The sequence below is a fragment of the Mirounga leonina genome, unplaced genomic scaffold, assembly GCF_011800145.1.
Source record: "Mirounga leonina isolate KUSES-001 unplaced genomic scaffold, KU_Mleo_1.0 Mir_108, whole genome shotgun sequence".
NCBI classification, from domain to species: Eukaryota; Metazoa; Chordata; class Mammalia; order Carnivora; family Phocidae; genus Mirounga; species Mirounga leonina.
In genome coordinates, this window is record NW_023270237.1 from 184,950 (window position 1) to 193,687 (window position 8,738).

Below are 8,738 nucleotides of genomic sequence, written 5' to 3' on the forward strand. Positions count from 1 at the left end.
TTGGGATGCCTTCCATGAGAATGCCTTCCTCCTCACCCCACTACACCTTGCATCAGGCACCCTTACTTTGCAGATACCCTCTGTTTTAGTTTTCTATTGTTGAGTAACAAACTACCACAATTTTAGTGTCTTAAAACAACACCAATTTATTATCTCATTGTTTCTGTAAGTCAGAAATCCAGGCATGGCATAGATGGATTCTCTGCTCAGGGTTTCACAGGACTGTTAAATTACCAGACGGTAGAAGTCTTGGGGGATGCTATGGGTTGAATAGTATTACCCCCCAAAATCACATCTACCCAGAACTTCAGGAGGTGGCCTTATTTGGAAATAGAGTCTTTGCAGATATAATTCACTAAGGATTTCAAGATGAAATCATCCTGGATTTAGGATGGGCCCTAACTCCAATAACTTGTGTCTTTATAAAAGGAAAAAGAGGGAGATTTGGACACAGAGGAGACAGAAACAGAAGATGGCCGTGTGAAGACAGAATCAAAGATAACTGCCACAAGCTGGCTCAAGCCAAGGAAAGCCAAGTACTGTTGGCAACCACCAGAAGCTAGGAGAGAAGCAGGGAAAGGTTGTTCCCTCAGAGCTGGCAGAAGGAACCAAACCAGCCAATCTTGATTTTGGACTTCTGTCCTCCAGAATTATAAGAAAATTAAATTCTGTCATTTTAAACCACACAGTTTGTTATACTCTGCTGCAGTTGCCCTAGGAAACTAATACCAAGGCATATTGGAATTCTGCTGACCACACCCTCCTTACTCAACCCACATGTGGACATCCTCCTCAACCTAGCTGGGCTCTGATACCACACTCTGGGCCACCGTATTTTTCCCAATTCTGGCATAGACACCTCCCTTTCTTGGCCCTACCTGTTGGCTTTGGTTCTGAATTATATAGGAAGGGAAAGAAAAGAATGTGGAAGAGGAAAAGGAAGAAAATGAGAAAAATCTTCTATTAGATTTTTAGCTAATCCTTTTTATCTACAAACACTATAAATCCAACAATACATGTTATGATTTTGCATTAAATGTCCAGAAAAAGGGCAGTTTTTTTTTATATTTGTCCACATATTTACTATTTACTTGCTCTTTATTCCTTCATGCAGATCTGAATTTTAATCTAGTGTCATTTTTTTCTTTCTCTTGAACTGTCAACAGGGCTGCATTCCCACCTAGAGTTTGAGGTCCTCTTCTAGGCTCATTCAGGTTGCATGCAGAATTGAGTTCCTTGGGATTGTAGGACTGGAGTTCCCATTTTGTTGCTGGTTGTCAGTCAGATGTTATTCTAGGCTCTTTGAAATCTCCCTCAAGTTCTAGGCACATGTTCTCTCACAACCTGACAGCTTCTTCAAGATCAACAGGAGAATCTCTCTCTCTCTCTCTCAGTCTTTCTGAGTCTGCTTGGAGAACTATATAACAAAGTAATCAAAAGGGTGACTATTCTATCATATTCACAGGTCCCACCAGTGCTCAAGGTGAAAGGATTAAACAGGACAGCAATAGAAAATTAATATGGAGACTAACTCCCACATTCTTCCAGGTTTCCACCCTCTACCCACTTTCTTGTCAATGGAGTTCTACTATAGGGACTTCATTATTTCAGCTTGATGCTTTGATCCCCATTAAACTATACAAATTTAGCCAAAACAGTACTAATTAGCTACCTACATAAGATTAGTAGGAATTCATTATGAATCCCTTGATAAAGAGGGTATTTTTTTTTTTTTTTTGGCAGAGGGAAGCATGATAGTGACAGGGATGGTAAAAAGGAGGCATTGCCAAAAATGAGAGATGAGATAAAACCATAATCTCATAAGCAATTAGCTGTAAATGAGTGACTTGAACTCTATCCACTGAAGCACCAAAAAATACCTTTCTATTCTCAGCTCAGCCTCTTCCCCACAGAAAGAAGCATCTAAAAGTCATTGAATACTACATCAAAAACTAATGATGTACTATACGTTGTCTAATTGAATTTAATAAAAAATAAAAATAAAAAAATAAAAGTCATACCTTGATTTAAAATCTATTCAACAATCATAGAATTTAGGCTATCTAATCTATTGATTTACTCAAACTAACCCAAGCCTTTGCATTTTTCTGTTTGAAAAGTTGTCCCAGGTGGGAAAATGATCCAAGCCTGTGCAAAGGGAGGAGTATGGGGTAGACAGGGCTATGCAGGACGAGGTGCTTGAAAACTAGTAAATTTTAAAGAAAGTCCAAATTTCTTTCCCTTAACCCAGGCTGGGAATATGAATCTTTTTTTTTAAGATTTTATTTATTTATTTGAGAGAGAGAGAATGAGAGAGAGCACATGAGAAGGGGGAGGGTCAGAGGGAGAAGCAGACTCCCTGCTGAGCAGGGAGCCCGATGCGGAACTCCATCCCGGGACTCCAGGATCATGACCTGAGCCGAAGACAGTCGCTTAACCAACTGAGCCACCCAGGCGCCCCTGGGAATATGAATCTTTAAAAATCTCCCTCAGTGAAATAATTCCTTCCTTCTTTCCCTTCCCACTCTCCGTCTGTGTGTGTGTGTGTGTGTGTGTGTGGTGGGGCTTGTTGGGGGCCGGGGGAGGGAGTGGTGGTGAGATTCTTAGGTAGCATCCCAGCACAAGGCAGTATTTTGAAGTGCTGGTGTTTAGGAACCACAGAAAGCGTGGAAAGAGGATGTCACCAGCAAGAGATTTAGGTCCTGCTAAGAATAACAGGTGTCACCTTAGGACAACATTCTCAAACTACCATTTGCAATCTTGAATGCACATTAGAATTAACTAGGGAACTTAAAAAATGTCCAGGCCTCAACCAGAGGTAAATAAATCAGACTATCTGGTAGGCTCTGGCAAGGGCTTTTCAATAAAAGTTCTTAAATCAATAGTTCTCAAATTTTAATGTGTTCTCAAATTTTCATATGTTTCAAAGTTTCTGATTCAGTAGGTCTGGAGTGGGACCCAAAAGTTGTGTTTCTAACAAGTTTGCAGATGGTGCTGATGCGGCTGGTCTGGGACCACACCTTGAAAACTGCTGTTTTGAATATTTCCCATTCAAAATGTGGTCCATGGACAGGAAACATCAGCATCACTTGAGAACTTGTTACAAACGAAGAATCTCCCCTCCTAGGCATGCTGCATCCAAATTTGTAATTTAATAAGATCCTTAGGTAATTCAGATGAACAGTAGAGTGCGAGAAGCACTATGCCAAAATCCACTGATATATAAGAAGCCTCTAAAAATGCATATTCCTTTAAAGATCCTAACTTACTAAGTCTTGAGTAGAACTCTGGAGTTTAATTTTTTTTAAGATTTTATTTATTTCGGAGATAGAAAGAGAGAGAGAGCGAGTGTTGGCACAGAGTGAGAGAGAGAAGCAGACTCCCCATCGATCAGGGGCTCAATGCGGGAGCCCATCCCAGGACTCCGGGACCATGACCCAAGTTGAAGGTAGCCACTTAACTGACTGAGCCACCCAGGCTCCCCTGGAGACTATGCTTTTGAACAAACTTCCTAAGATATTCCAATGCCTGAGGCATCTGAAGATAACATTTTGAAAGAATCTCCACCTTAGGCAGATTCTTAAATTTGCCTAAACCCCTAATTTCCTTATCTGTAACTAAGTCAATAAATGGTGTGTTTGTTTAAAGTGAATGGAGCTTGAACTTTTCGGTGCTCTTCCAACTCAAGGGTTTATGATTTGTGCCTTTCAAAAAAGATGATTTTTCTGATCATTATAAATAATAAGAAACTTTAAATAAAGTTTACAGGGCAAATTTGCCACCCAACAGAAAGAAATCACACTTAAAAGAAAACTTTAGCATCTTAAAATAATAGTTTATATTTTGGAATTGCTTTAAACTTTTCAAAACCTTTCATAAGCATTTTCCCAACATGCAAATACATATGCAACATATGTATTTCATATGTAGTTCAAAGTTTTAATTTAGTCTCTTGTTCTTCCTCCCAGGCCATGGTTGCAAAATGTGGTTTCTAGTCAAATGCATAAACAATTTAAAATTATTACCTAATAGCTACTATATGCCAGGCACTAAAGACATGTGGTGAAGAAAGTAGATAAGATCTCTAGCCTCAAATAGTACATCAAAATCCTATGAGATGGAGAGAGGGATGAAGTTGTGAGAGGATGGACTTGAAACTAGAAATGCAGATATCTAGCCATCAGCCCACACTATCAATAAACAATCTTTGCCCCCAGGATTACCTCTATTTGGGGCATTACACTGTGCTATGCTAGGTGATAAGAATTATGCAAAAGAAAAATTAGACAAGCCCCTACCTTCCATAAACTTAAAATCTACCTTGGAGGAAGATGTCAAAAGAAAAAAAGAAAAAGAAAGAAAGAAGAAAAAGAAAGAAAGAAATAGCAGTGCAATATAATATTCATTATTCATTCAACAACAAAATTTCCGGAAATCCAAATAAATGGTGCAGAGGATAAGGGATGTATGGTACAGAGGACAAGGGTTAAAGATGTTCGCAAAGGGTGTTATTATGGACTGGAGAATAAGGGAAACCTTAGTAGAAGTAGCAGAACCTGAATGGACTGCAGCATTTAGATTAAAAGAGGAATAGGTGGGGCGCCTGGGTGGCTCAGTTGGTTAAGCGACTACCTTCGGCTCAGGTCATGATCCTGGAGTCCTGGGATCGAGTCCCGCATCAGGCTCCCTGCTCGGTGGGGAGTCTGCTTCTCCCTCTGACCTTCCCCCCTCTCATGTGCTCTCTCTCTCTCTCACTCTCTCAAATAAATGAATAAATAGCAATCTTAAAAAAAAATAAAAAGGAATAGGTGAAGAACTTTCTAACAAAAGGAAATGCACAGGGAAATGAGCATTAAATGTTCCACATGGAAGCCAGGTTTCCTGTTGGGGACGAGCAAGGATATACAGCTAGCTGTATCAGTGATTGGGATCAGAGAGTGAAAGAGGTTGACTGCTAGGTCTAGAAACATAAAGTTTAGCCTAAGTGTAACAAAAGGAGGTTTTTGATCATGGGTGTGACATGTGACAGTGAGAAATTAATTACAAAATTAGTCTGGTAGAGGGACATAGGATGGACTAGACGAGGAGAAAATAGGGGAAAGAAAGCTACTGCAGTATTCAGGGCCAAGATAATGAGAGCCTATACAAAGATGATGGCACCAGAAATACAAAGAAAAAACTTTTGAAAAAAAGAAGCCATGGAACTTGACTACTACTAGATCAAGAAATTGAAAAAAAAGAAGAGTAAATTTGAACTCCAGTCACTCAGTGGTGACTGAAATAAAAGGTGCTAACATTGATAATCTTTTGGAGAGGGGATGGTAAACTGAATTTAGGACATATACGATTTGAGGTTATCAAATATATGAGGTATCCAAGGTGAATTACCCCACTGGTAGATTGAAATATGGACTGAAAATACAGATCTGAGAGAAATCATGTGAGAGGATGGACTTGAAACTAGAAGATATAAATTGCTCCCCAAAAGAGTAGAGAGAAAACAGAAGAGAGTATGACACTAGAAATTGAACTCTGGGGAATAGCTGTAGTAAAGGAGTAAGAGGGAAAAGAAGGATTGGCAGTAGAAAACCAAGAAACTTCTGTGTAGTGGGAGCCAAGAGAAGCAAACAAAAGCCAGTTGACTGTTCCAGAAAGGTTCAGATAATGAAACTCCAGTTCTTGGAAGGAGAGGGTAAGGGCAAGGAGTTGAGAAAAGGGGGTTGAAAGTTTGTATAAAGCCTGTATAAATAGCAGTTAGGCGTTACCTTAAACCATATACAAAAATGAACTCAAAAAGGATTAAAGACCTAAATATAAGACCTGAAACTATAAAATTTCTGGAAGAAAACAGGGGAAAACCTTCATGACACTGGAATTGTTGATGATTTCTTGAAAAGTGCAGGCAACAAAGGCAAAAATAGACAAATGTATCTAATCAAACTTAAAAACTTCTGTGCAGCAAAGAAAACAATCAACAGAGTGAAAAGGCAAACTACAGAATAGTAGAAAATATTTGCAACCCATATATAAGATCAGGGGTTAATATCCAGAGTAAAGAATTGTAAAGAATTCCTTTTTGCAAGAATTCCTATTTGCAGCCCACATATATGACCAGGGGTTAATATTCAGAATATATAAGGAATTCCTACACTTCAACAACAACAACAACAAAAAGAACAAATAACCCAATTATAAAATGGGCAAAGGACTTGAATGAACATTTCTCCAAACAGGATACACAGATTGTCAACAAACATATGAGAAGATGCTTAATATCACTAATCATCAGTGAAATGCAAATCAAAACCAAATGAGATATCATCTCACATCTATGAAGATGGACACTATAAAAAAAATCAGAAAATAACAAGTGTTGGCAAGAATGTGGAGAAAAAGGAATCCTTGTGCACTGTTTGTGGGAATGTAGATGCAGCCACTGTGGAAAACAATATGGAGGTTCCTCAAAAAATTAAAAATAGAGCTACCATATGATCCAGCAATACAACTCCTGAGTATATATCCCAAGGAAATGAAAACAAGATAACGAATAGATATCTGCGCTCTCATATTTATTGCAGTATTATTCACAATAGTCAAGATATGGGAACAAACCTAAGTGTCCATCAGTGGATAAATGAATAAACAAGATGTGGTGCATACAGTGGAATATTATTGAGCCACAAGAAACAAGGAAACCCTGCCTTTTGTGACAGGATGGACATTGAGGGCATTATGCTAAGTGAGATAAGCGAGACAGAGAAAGACAAATACTTCATGGTATCACTTATATGTGGAATCTAAAGTATAAAAGTCAAACTAATACAAAGAGTATGAGAGTGGTTGCCAGAGACTAGGGAGTAAGTGAAATAGAGAGGTTAGTAATAGGGTATAAAATTTCACACATATTTATCTTTTTCTTTTCTTTTTTTCTTTTTTTGGAGAGAACATTTTCTACTCTCAACAAATTTTAATGCTCTCATGGTGACTATAGTTGATAACACTGTATGTATAATTCTAGAGCACAAAAATGGTGCATCAAATTAGCCCAAATACATCTCTCTGCAGCCCAGATACATCTCTCTTGCTGGAGTGTTTCAGAATGCTCTTTGCCCAAAAATACTTCAACTTTCCACAGCTCATTGGACCATGAGTAGTCAACCCATACTTTGTTCACTAGCTGACAATTTATAGCCTGGAGTAAAAAGATGATTTGCAGGGTGCCTGGGTGGCTCAGTCATTAAGTGTCTGCCTTCTGCTCAGGTCATGGTCTTGAGGTCCTGGAATCGGGTCCCGCATTGGGCTCCCAGCTCAGCGGGAAGCCTGCTTCTTCCTCTCCCACTCCCCCTGCTTGTGTTCCTGCTCTCGCTATCTCTCTCTGTCAAATAAATAAATAAATAAAAATCTTAAAAAAAAAAAAGATGATTTGCATCAATGAGATTCTTCCTTTTAGGGAGATGAAAGAGGGAGTACCAAAGGGTACATGGCCATTTAGCAGCAGCAGCAGTTGCTGGAAGAATGTCGAAAAGTGCAAACTCAAGCCATGTATAAGAGAAGCAAAGGAGGAGCTGGGAAAATGAGAATGGGCCAATGTTCAGAGAGAAGGGAGACCTCCGGAAAGGGAGAGTAAGAGTAGTCAAGCTCCAGAACTCTCTTAGGGTTTTTGCCTGGGGAGGAGGGGTGGGTGGGGGTCTTCCAAATTAACTTTCAGATCCCATAAATTATTTCTATCATTCTTCCACTATCCTATTTCCTTGGACATTTTCTTTTAAGTTAAATGAGTGGATTTTTGTTCCTTACTCTTTGTGAGCCTTTAGAATGCTATGGTAGCTATTGTTTTGGGCTTCCGCAAAAGCTTTCCTCCACCCTGACCTTGTAGTAAACAGACTCTGATCCCTGGCCACAGGGAAGAAAGGTGGACATATCCAACAGACTTTTGGAAATATAAGGCTGAAACTGGAGTGACGGTGTGGACTGGAAAGAGATCATCATCATACAGAAAAAACAAGGAAGTAATTTTTTTTTTCTATTTTAAGTCCAGTTAGTTAACATACTGTGTTATCTTAGTGTCAGGTGTACAACACCAATACATCACCCTGCCTTCATCAGGACAAGGACATTCCTTAATCCCCATCCCCTATTTAACCCATCCCTCTACCCACCTTCCCTCTGGTAACCATCAGTTTGTGCTCTGTAATTAAGAGTCTGTTTCTTGATTTCTCTCTCTCTCTCATTTTTTTCTCTTTGCTTGTTTGTTTTGTTTCTTAAATTCCACATGAGTGAAATCATATGGTATTTGTTTTTCTCTGACTGACTTATTTCCCTTAGCTTATACACTCTAGCTCCATCTATGTCATTGCAAATGGCAAGAATAATTTTTTTATGGCTGAATAGTATTCCACTGTATATATATACCGTCTCTTCTTTATCCATTCATCAGTCAATGGACACTTGGGCTGCTTCCATGTCTTGACTATTGTAAATAATGTGCTATAAACATAGGGGCACATGTGCCCCTTTAAATTAGTGTTCTTGTATTCTTTGGATAAATACTCAGTAGTGCGATTGCTGGACCATAGGTAGTTCTATTTTTAACTTTTTAAGGGACCTCCATACTGTTTTCCACAGTGGCTGCACCAGTTTGCATGCCCATCAATAATGCCAGAGGGTGCTTCTCATGGTTCCAGTAGGGAGAGAAGGAGGAAGCGGGGGGGGGGGGGGGGGGGGGGGGGGGGGGCCCC